This window comes from Lynx rufus, unplaced genomic scaffold (assembly GCF_022079265.1).
Source record: "Lynx rufus isolate CCGP_SWC_20201006 ecotype Redwood Valley unplaced genomic scaffold, mLynRuf1.p SCAF_2, whole genome shotgun sequence".
In the NCBI taxonomy this organism is placed as follows: Eukaryota; Metazoa; Chordata; class Mammalia; order Carnivora; family Felidae; genus Lynx; species Lynx rufus.
Genome location: NW_025814834.1, coordinates 16,060,588 through 16,071,938, shown reverse-complemented (window position 1 = coordinate 16,071,938; position 11,351 = coordinate 16,060,588). Strand labels below are relative to the sequence as shown.

Here is an 11,351-nt window from a genome sequence, read left to right as displayed (position 1 = left end):
AGCTGTCATCATAGAGCCCGACGCGGGGCTCGAACCCACAAACTGCGAGATCATGACCCGAGCCGAAGTTGGACACTCAACCGACTGAGCTACCCAGGCGCCCCTAAATGAACTTTTTTAAAAAACTCTCTAATCAGTACCATACAAAGTAGATGACTTACATATTGGTTGTTTTTTTGGAAAGATAAAAATAAGAAAAGGAAAGCCACCAATGCTTTCCTGCTGAATAAATGACTCTGTAAAAAAGTTAATTTAGATTTAAAGCCACTCCATTTAAGGAATAATTTCTCAAGATGCTGACCTTGGAGTCACTCACTCTCGGTATTTAAGGTGATTGAATTTTCATACAGATAGTTGACTATGCCATGTTTTTATAATGCTTCAAAAACCCACTTGAGATACAAACCCCTTTTCTCTTTCTCCAAAATAATAATAACAACAATACCCAGAGAAATGTTGCCTTGATAGGGAGTAGATGATGCTCTGTGGTAAATATTGTTAAAGCAGTCTTAAAAAGGAATGGCTTATGCTGAATGCTTTTCCTTCTTAGCAAAGAAACTAAGAACCTAGGAAGGAAAACCCTTCAAAGTTCTCTGTGTATTAATCCCCCCAGTGGCAACTTCTGTAATTCAGCAAGGAAATTCTTTGGCATCAGGATCAGACGGTAGAGTGCTGCTTCGGTTAATTTTATACTGTGGTTTCCAGAAATACAATCCTAATCTGTGTTTACTCGTTCTCCTCAGACATAATCATTAACCCTGCCCTCCTCTTTTTTCGTGAATGCACGTGTGGGTCCCACCAGGTATAACCCAGCTTTTTCCTTGATCACCATGTACCACATATATGTATCCCTCCCCTCTCAGAAGAGCTCTGTTTACCCAGCCTTATCACCTACCCACAGTCTGCTCAGTTGCAGGAGACTGTGTGACAAGGGGCCATAAATGTGACACTGTCCTTGAAAGATACCAGTAAAATTTTACATGATTATCCTGACTGAGATGGGGGGGGGGGGACTCTTAAAGAGGAGTCAGATTATTTTCTTTTGTCAGAGGTTAAATAGATAATTAATTTGCATCTGTGCCTTTCCACAGCCATTTTACACCTGTCTGACAGAATAAATTACAAACCGTGAAAAAGAAACAGTTCCCTTATTTGAACATTGCTGAATAAAATCTTTGAGAGAGTTCACCTTTTTAAACGATTTCAAAATCATAAGCATCAGGTTCTTGTTTCCATCATTGTCAAGCCTCAACTCAGTTTGATCCATGAAGCGGTGAGTGCCTCCTCCAGGTGCTGGGTACTTTGAGAGGTCAAGATAAACATAGACTCTGGAGTTCTTCACCTGCCAGCAATGCAAGGCAGAGGAAAGGGCCGCGGAAGACTCGGCAGAAGAAGTTATAAGGAATAAGCTACTATTAATAGGGTGTTCGGAGAAGGTCTGTACAAGGGTCTTTTGAGTCTTGGTCTAATCCAATGGGTTAGAAATATGGGTTCAACGTCAACATATAGAAATGGCAGGGGAAAGAGGCTGATGGGAGGATAAGTAAAGGGGAAAGAGAGTGGGGCCAGGTAGGAGACTTGAAATTACATGAAACATGTTTTGAATTCAACTCTTCAGGCAGAAGAGTGCAGAACATTCTTAAACATGGAGACTTGGTGTGGTAATAGCTGGGTTTGAGAAGGAAATCTCCAAGGGCAGTCTGGGGGATGGAGTGTAGTCAGAGAAACCAGTGAGGAGAACTCTGGTGGTAAAGGAAGAGAAGGGGAGGGTCTGGACGAAGGCAGCAGGAATAGGAAATAGAGAAGCAGGAATAGACAGGAGGGAAGGAGATTCTTTTTTTTTTTTTTTAATATTTATTTATTTTTGAGAGAGAGAGACAGAGACAGAGACAGAGACAGAGCATAAGCCAAGGAGGGGCAGAGAGAGGGGGAGACACAGAATCCAAAGCAGGCTCCAGGCTCTGAGCTGTTAGCACAGAGCCCAACGTGGGGCTCGAACTCATAAACCACGAGATCATGACATGAGCCGAAGTGGGATGCTTAACCGAGGGAGCCACCCAGGCGCCCCAGGAAGGAGATTGTTTAGAGCATGGTGATCAATTCAAGGTGCAAGAGAAAGGAGGAGAAAATGAAGATAATACTAAGATTTCAATGGTGATTTTTTTTTGTTATGACATTATTAACAGAATTAGGAAAGATAAGAGGAGAAGGGGTTTTTGAAGAGGAGATAATTGGGCAGAGTTCAAAAAAAATGAAAGAGTGTCAATGGACGTAAGAGTGGAAGTTACCAATGGAGTTGAGAACAGGAAGCCGGAGCTCTGGAGAGAGAAAGGGCAGGGATGTAGATTCGGGGATGACTGCCATAAGGCAATTAGTTAAAATATGGAAATAATTAGGCATCTAAGCTTTCCTCACATTGAATCACATGGAATGGGAGAATGGGAGAAAAATGAGGACCATGAGAAGGATCCACTATAAAGAAAGAAAAACCAGAAAAACGTAGTAACCCAAAGGCCAAAGTAAGATCTTCTTTTTTCTTTTTATTGCCAGTGTGTCAGGGCTTGAGATGTGAGTGAGAGGGAAGAGAGCAAAAGCAATCGGTATAAAAATTCCTTTGTCAGAAGTTTAGTAGTGCAAGGAGAGAGGTGGTCAGTAGCCAGAAGGCATATCAGGTTTGAGAGAAGGTGTTTTTGTCATAGGAGAATTCCATAAATAAGATTCACTGACGGTGCATGAGAGAGAAGCGAGGACCTAGGATATACTCTTGCCCGAGGTGTGGTCAGGTGCTACCATGGGGGGTCATTAAAACCAGTGGTCCCACTTGCAAGGACGTCTAAGCTTTAGCTAGGCTAAATTCCTACAAAGAGAAGCAAGAGAGAGCAAGAACCTTGCAAAGCTCTAAAACAGTGCTGGAGGACTTGAACAACAAGATTTTAGATCCCCAAACACCAAAAGGATGGAAGGGGATAAAACCTAGGCTGCACATAAAGGGCCTTGCTTGGAGGAGGAGGAAAATGACAGGAGCCTCTGGAGAAGGAGCCATCAGCTAGAGTGTGTTGGAGAGTGGAGCCAGCTGAAGTTACAAAAGGCTTGTACTGGCCCCGAGGGGGAGTGTGATAAGAAATCAGATGAATAACAGCGTTTCTAAGCGTCATTGAGGGTGCAGCTGAGATTAGAGAACATTGATTTGTAGTGCATCCATTTATATATAAAAATTGTACCATGTACATGAGTACTGGCTATCTAGCCAAGAGCTAATGCACACGTACAATATTTTATCTCCAGTAATGGTACTTAAATTTTTTTAGTAAACTCCAACAGTCAAACACAATTTTAACTTGACCTCCTTCCTGATGCGGGTGCATTTACTGAACACCGCCTCGTTGCCTTTGACTCACTCAGCATTTCTTGTTAGTTTTTAAAAACCAAAAAGAATTGATTTGTTTTCCTAGGCAGTTCTGAAATCACCCCAATCATTAAGTTGTATTTAGGAGAAAAGGAAGAAAAAGAGTTTCTATCCGGAACATGCTTATATTTTTTGGCAAGAAAAATCATCTTTCAGAGATACATCCTTGGACTCCCTGAGCTAAAGGGGACCAATGCTATCTTTACAAATGATGCACAATGAACCGGGGAACATGTTGGCTCCGAACGTTGGAGAGCACCTTCATTGTCGTGGTTCTGTGACACTCTGTGACACTTGTCAGACACCTACCTACGTCTGAGTCCACTGCCCTCCTGTTGGGTTTGGCTGAAATCACACAGAAGAGAAGCAAGGCAAAGAGATGCCAGGGAGCAGATGGCAATTTCAAAAGCATTTTTCCCTGGGGGCAGAAAAAAGGTTACAAAGAATGGATTCTGCTCTTACCTAAATTAATTGAATAGGAAGCTCATGATCTACTGTACCTAAGACAAATGAGTTGGGGGCAGGGACCGTATTTGAGAGAAGGAAGATGTTTTCACGAGTACTTTCCATTTCTGTAACTCTCCTGTAGAATACTAACAAGCATTTATCAGTGAACCTTCACTGCAGACCCAAAATGACAGGCATTTCTTTGTATTGATGGCCCATTAGAGAAGGACCATTGGTTCCCAGGATGTCTGTCTCTAGACCACTGATATGAAACATTGACGCTCTGGCTGAAGAGGTCATGGAAGTCAATGGTAAGGCTATTGCCTTTGATTCCCATCCCCCAGAAATATCTGATCTTCAGTTCTGCGTTTTTAGCCTTCATAATGCCAGCAACCCCAATCTGTATTGCTGAACTCCAGCTCCGACCTCACTGCCCATATCTCATTCAAAAGATCCTCCTGGCATTTAGTGGGAGGAGATATTGTTCTGGTTTTCATGTGAGGCCATGAAACAAGCATTAAATCATAAAGCCTAATGGTGGCAGTCAATGAAAGAACCCACACCTCAGACCTAATTGGGACCAGAATTCAAAGTAGACAATGCAAGGTTCCTTTTCCTCTCTTTTCTTTATTCTACCCCCAGGAACTGCATTTTCCTGGCTCTGCCCTGTGAGCCTCAATATCTGAACAATAATTATTCTTGTTACGCTCTTACTGTTATCATCATTACAAGAAGAAGCAATGTCTGGCAATGCATGTAATATTTAGCACCTTAGAGGTGATGTCTCATTTAATTGTCACACACCCTGTGGATGTATGCAGTTGTCTACTAATGCATTTTCAATGTATTGCAAGTGCATACATGTCTATCCACACAAAAACTAGGTCTATGTCATTAACTTCCTGCCCTTCAACTTTATAAGTTGGTGTTTAAAGCTGGAAAGTGATTTTGTATTTCAGCCAAGGGATACCGAGGAATGCCTTAGAAAGCGACAAATAAGAAGCATGTATCATTCTTCTCAACCCATTCTGTCCTGTTGGATACATCTTAACTTCCCTCTTGCTTTATTCTTTCATGACGCCAACCAATATTGGCCATGGAGTGGCCGATTCCAGACCTTCCCTCATGTCTACACATCTCTCTTGTTACTTGCTGCCAATAGAAGGAACATGATTGTCATCTGCTTTGAATGATCAATCAGTAATCCATTTTCCATTTTGAATGGGAGTCTTTAATCATGCAGTGTACATAAAAAGGATACATTCATATTGGAAGAGGTTAGAGTCTTCAGAATCTATAGATGTCAATTCAACCCGTCATAGTCCTAGTCCTCCAGCCCCCTTGTAACTCACTCTGGACATCAGATTCTGGACTATTCTTGACTGAGACACAATTATCATGTCTGAGAAGGGGTCAGGCCCCACTTTATCATTTCTGATGTTAATGTATTCCAGATGTTAAAAGGGGGGAGAAAAAGGATGCTTGCTTAAGTGACATATGGTCACTTTTGTTTTGACAACTTAAAAAGGGGAAATCCATTTCATTGGAAGGGGAGGGAGTATTTCGAGTCCTAGGATCAGACCTTAATGCCCTTGCAACTGAGTAGGACACAAGAAAGGAAGCCCATTCTAGGGAGGCATTTCCACCTTAAAGGAGCCCTCAAAGGGTACAAGTGGGTAATAGTATCTATTATCCTGATATTAATAGGTCAGCAAGATGTAGAATTTTATCTCACTCCAGAGCCCATATCTTTAACCAGTATTCTACACTGCCTGCTTCTTATGCAACCCCCCTCTCCTCCATGAAAGAATGATTACTGGTAAAGAGCTCATTGTGTTGTGCTTTGAAAAGTTCCAATCAGTAAGAACAGCCAAACTGGGTTCTCCAGTGGTGTCTAAACCTATGTAGTATCATTGGAAACACACCAGACAGACAGACCTGGACCTGCCACATGCCGTTGTGTAAACCATGCACTCAGCCTCACATCACAGATTTACACATCTATAGCCAAAGGATAATAGAGCTCGTGTCAGATTTTTGGTTCAAGGAGCCCCTAAAATCAGGGTTCAGTAAACTGTGTATTTCTATACAAATATTAGAGGCTTTTTATTATCCCAATTATCCCTCCAGTACTAATACTGTTCTCTCCTGATGGTTTTTTCAAATGCACACTTTATCATGAAGAATGTGTCATCCGGTATCCCAAAGTAATGTTGGAGGCACTCAATAATTCGTGGTTTATATTGCCCTGCTATGAGATTCTGGGGGATGCATGGTATAATGCAAAGCAAACCGAATTAAGAAATGGAAGACAGGGATTTTGATCTGGCTCTACCCCTCATAACCCAGCTTCAATTTTCCCATCTATCAAGCAGAAAGGATAACATTCTATTTTGTGAGGGTCAAATGAGATTTTTTTAAATGCAAGTGTTTTGTAAACTTGGACACTGCATAAATGCAAATTATTGCTATCAATTCTCTTATGATACTGGTATCTGTACTTTCTGGCACAAAAAAAGCATTAAATTTTCTTATGCTCATTCTCATTAGCATCTGATTGAAACAAACAACATATTTGCTATTAATAAACCTCCTTATTTTTTATTTTCTGTTGTAGTGACAAGTAAAAGTTATAGGATAAATTGTCCATGACCCTTTTGTCCTGCCAAAATGGATAAAAGTATTTGAAAACAATAGTATTGGAATGTCAATTTCCGACTCTTGACTGAAAAAAAAAATTCTTCCATACAGAACATGAGAGGGGCACCTGGGTGGCTCAGTCAGTTAAGCATCTGGCTTCAGCTCAAGTCATGATCTCACGGTTCGTGAGTTCGAGCTCCACATCGGGCTCTGTGCTGACAGCTCAGAGCCTGGAACCTGCTTTGGATTCAGTGTTTCCCTCTCTCTCTGCCCCTCCTCCACTCATGCTCTGTCTCTCTCTCAAAAAATTAATAAACATGAAAAAATATGAGAAAGGGTATCAGTGAAACATTCTCTTGCATTTTTATCTAGGCATCCTATCATAGCCTACCAGAGCCAGAAAACACCCAAACATGCTAATTAAAAGAAGAAAAAGAAAGAAACAAAGAAAGAAAGAAAGAAAGAAAGAGAAAAGAAAAGAAAAGAAGCAAAACCCCAAAGTCAACTACAGCCATGAGATATTAAATCCTGTGTTCAAGGTTATGAGCGCAGCTTTGTCAGAGCAGAGTCGGAACCAGAACCCTCCCATCTCCTGGTTCTCTATCCAGTATTTTTCTCATCATAGCTCATTACTCCTGAACAAGTACACAAGCCAATTAAGGTGCTTATTATAGCAGATTTTTTCTTGAAACATAGTGGAAACCATGTGATATAAAACCCTTGTTGGTAAAGAAAGTCATTTATTCTAGCCATGAAGCAGGCTTCTTTTCCCCCCTGTAAAGCCGTGGAGAACATAAGCAAATTTCATTTCAGATGATTTTCTTTTTTAATATAAAGACTCCCTCATCAAAAGCAAATGCTGGGAAGGGGTTGGAAACCAAACTTATTTATACAATAGACACTTATCCAAGAAAATGGGCTGCAGAAAAATTAGCATGTCTTGAATGATGTTATTCTTGAAATGTCAATCAGTCATTACAGTATTTGCTTTTCTCATGGTATTCTCAAAATGGATTATTGTCCCTGAATTTTTAATAACAATTTAGTGGTTCAAAATACTGACAGTGATGTATGACGACAGCTTAGAAAAAGTGCTCTGGCTTTCTATATTGCATAAACAGAACACAATTGTATCTCTCCAGCCAGTGTCAGAATCATTCTCAACGAAGATAATGTTGGAGTCATCTGCCAAGAGAAGGTCAAAAACATATACAGAAAATAAATCATGACAAACATGGGATTGGGTAAAGGTTAAGGATCTAAAGACAAACTCATACTTGAAAGCACAAATCAGCTCTTATAGAATAATAATTTAGGCAACCCCACCTCTATACTCCTAAATAGCTGGCTTAGTTGCTACATATATTCCCAGAAATATTGAAATATTCAATGGGACAATGATGAAAAATGTAACTGGTAGAGATTTTAGAAACTTTTAGCTCCATTAGAGCGTTCTTTATTCTGTACAGTGCCCCAAGACTAGCTATTCACCTGCTTCTCTGCACTACAGACATCCAACAGAGAAATGAGTGGATTCCAGAAATGTCATGCCAGTGACATTCTAAGAATTGTTGGATAACTTGGTCATAGCCTTGTGGGTAGTGGGCAGGACAAGAAGAGTTAGCTCATAAGCAATGGCTTCAGACCACGAGTCCTGGAGGCAGTGCAAGAGCCTCAAAGCTCAATGAGCTGTCGCATTGGCTTGTCGTCCCAGCATCCATTCAGAGGGTCTCAGCAGTCTACAGTCGTTGGCTCGTGCAAAGCCAGCACCGTGAATAAAAAGGCTCCATTTGTATGTTCATAGACAAAAGGAAACTTCAGGAATCCTATTCACCGGGAAGTATTACATGAGCACAGTGGAGCTGTGCCTCAATCAACACAGAGGCTAAAGCCAAAGTGTTCTTTCCATTGCTTTCTATGGCTCTTTTCTGATGGAATTAATATTTATAAAACCAATGTGTCCCAGAGGAAAGCCCTACAGAAATAAAAAGTTGCGACAAAGAAAGGATTAGAAGAACTTTAGGCACTCTAGTCCTTTAATACGGCCCTAATCACACACAGCTTGGAGTGATAATTAATGTGTAGATCCAACTTCACCATTAAACTGTGGATTCGTTGAAGCTAAGACAGTTGCTGTTCATCTGCACACCTCACCCAGAGCATCCCGCTGCTTTGCACATGAGATATGCTCAATTCACACACGCTGATCTGTTGATTGTAAGCTACGTGTGAGTAGGAACTATGTCTTGTTCTCCATTAGAACCCATAGCCAACCCAGGACCGAGTACAAACTGGGTGCTCTCCAAATGTTTATTGAACAAATAAATGAGTGAATGCCAAACTGACTCCAAGCTACCCTGCTTCAGCCCGCCCCAAATAATTCCTCTATATGAAATTCTGTAGGCTCAATAAATTTAACCTATTTTCATGAGGCCAGGCCTCAAAGATCTACCCTAGCAGACTTGTCCACCTCACATGTAGCTGCTCTATCTATGCGTGGGGGGAAAAAAAACTCTCAATTGCACAGTGGAGCTAATTTTCCTCTGTGTCTTAATTCTAAAATCTTAATCCAAGCTAATGCTGGATTGTTTTATTTGATTTTTTTAACATTTTATTTATTTATTTATTTATTTTAATTTTTTTTTTATCATTTATTTATTTTTGAGACAGAGAGAGACAGAGCATGAACGGGGGAGGGGCAGAGAGAGAGGGAGACACAGAATCGGAAGCAGGCTCCAGGCTCTGAGCCATCAGCCCAGAGCCCGATGCGGGGCTCGAACTCACAGACCGCGAGATTGTGACCTGAGCCGAAGTCGGACGCTCAACCGACTGAGCCACCCAGGCGCCCCTTATTTATTTTTTTGAAAGAGAGAGAGAGACAGAGCACCAGTGGGGGAGGGGTAGAGAGAGAAGGAGACACAGAAACCTAAGCAGGCTTCAGGCTCTGAGGGGTCAGGACGGAGCCCTATGCGGGGCTCGAACCCATGAACCATGAGATCAAGACTGGAGCTGAAGTCCAGCGCTTAACTGACTGAGCCACCCAGGCGCCCCTAAGGTTGGCTTGTTTTAAATAAATAAAGACAGAGGTGTTTAACATCAAAGGGAAGCTGTTCTCTTCAACCACACCTGTATCTTATTCTTTGAAGCTACTTTTATACACACAAAAATGAACAACCACCGTAAGATTCCACGTGAGCATAATTCAACTACAACTTTCTTGAAATAAAACACACGGCTGAAGAAGCTGACCAACATTAACCATCAGAGTGCTCACTCCCAACCTTGAGAAACCCCAAGGAAACAGTGGTGGTTCTGGCTCTGGAGCAGTTGCCCTGAAGCCCGAGGGAGGTCCCTTTCTAGGAGGAGTGCCGCACCTCCGGCCTGCGGGAGCCAAGGACCTTTCAGAGAACCTAGCTGGTGAGCTGGCCCTAAAGTCCCCGGTTCACAAGCTGCTGCCCAAAGGTAACCGGTGTCTACAAGCCAACGGATGTGCTCAAGATGTTACAGACAGAAGCCGAGCCTCCCTCCCAGAATTGTCCGGGAGGCGGGGACCCTCATTACTAGACCTCTCTCAGCTTAATACCACCAGCAGTACAGGCAGGAAGCACAGCTCTTGGGCTCCTCTTGCTCCACCTCTGCCTATGCACCGCAACAAAGCCCCAGTCTTGGGACAGAGAGAAACCCATGCCGCCCACACCCGGACGCAGGCTGCACCCTGGTCGAGAGGGACCTCCTGCTCCAACCCTGTCAAAACCACCCGTCCCCTGTGAATATCAGAATGGGACCACGTGGCCAGTGTCTGGCTTCTCCTCCCCCATCTCGCTGCCAGCCTCCTGGGGTCCCCAGTGGACCCTCCAGTCCCACCAAGGAAGGGGTGGGTCCCTGAGCTACCACAGAGGCCACCTAGGGCCTCTCCCTCGCTATAGAGTAATCGGCTACCTCCCCCAGTCCAGGACTCTCGCAGTCAGGGAGTATCACGCCCACCCCCTCACCATGATCCTAAATGGTTCCAGAGATGCTCCGCCTTCGCCACTGCCATGCTGAATGCGTGGGTCAGAACCCCTGAGCCGAGGCAAGCGCCCACCACACCTCCCACGAGGACGCCAGCTGGGCCAGCCCCGCCTCCTCCGTCACCACCACCACTGAGGAATGGCCACAGCGATTCTATTGCCACTGTCGTTCTTTCTTGGATGATTTTGACTCAAAGTATTCTTCCCATCTAGTGGAAGACTTTCCTGCTCCAGAAGAATATAAAGACTTTCAGAGAACGTATCCCAGCAAAACAAACCCAGCTGCCCACAGAGCCTCGCCTCTGCCACCCATTCTCAGGGGAAGCCTGGCTTGGTCCTGTTCCTCAGGAGGAGAATGGACCTTCCCTTCCTCTGCCCAAATGGTCCCATCCATTCCCTTGAAACCTGCATGACAGCTCCTGACTGGGTGCTTCTCCAGTGCAACCCACCCCCTAGACAGCAAGCGTCCTCCCCACTCACCTCCACCTATGCATTCCGCCTCTACACTTGGTGATCGGACTCTTTATATTTAAAGACAGTAGGATCTCAAACCCTGCATGCATCCCTCCTCTTGCAAGCCCTGCTAGCCAACTCGGGGGAAAGCTTCCATGTCTCCTGCTTTCTTCTTGAGGAAAGGTGCCTCGTTGTGATGAATGAACTCCTTGTTGGCGCAGGGTGGAAAATGTTACTCCTACCTTATCCTACCCACAGTGGCGGGAGCTTGGGGATATATTCTATTTCATCATTTAGGAGGTTGGGAAGGCCAGGACTTTTGGAGGGGGGTACATTTTTAGTGAAATAGGAAAGGTATTTGCAGAGAAGCGATCTGTTTTAAAGGCCAAGTTTCA

General features: G+C 43.4%; 1 pseudogene; it reads left to right on the top strand.

Annotated features, from left to right (window-relative positions):
* The first annotated feature begins 9,725 nt into the window (after window positions 1-9,725).
* LOC124514144 (WAS/WASL-interacting protein family member 2-like) lies at window positions 9,726-10,916 on the top strand (annotated as a pseudogene).
* Window positions 10,917-11,351: the final 435 nt, after the last annotated feature.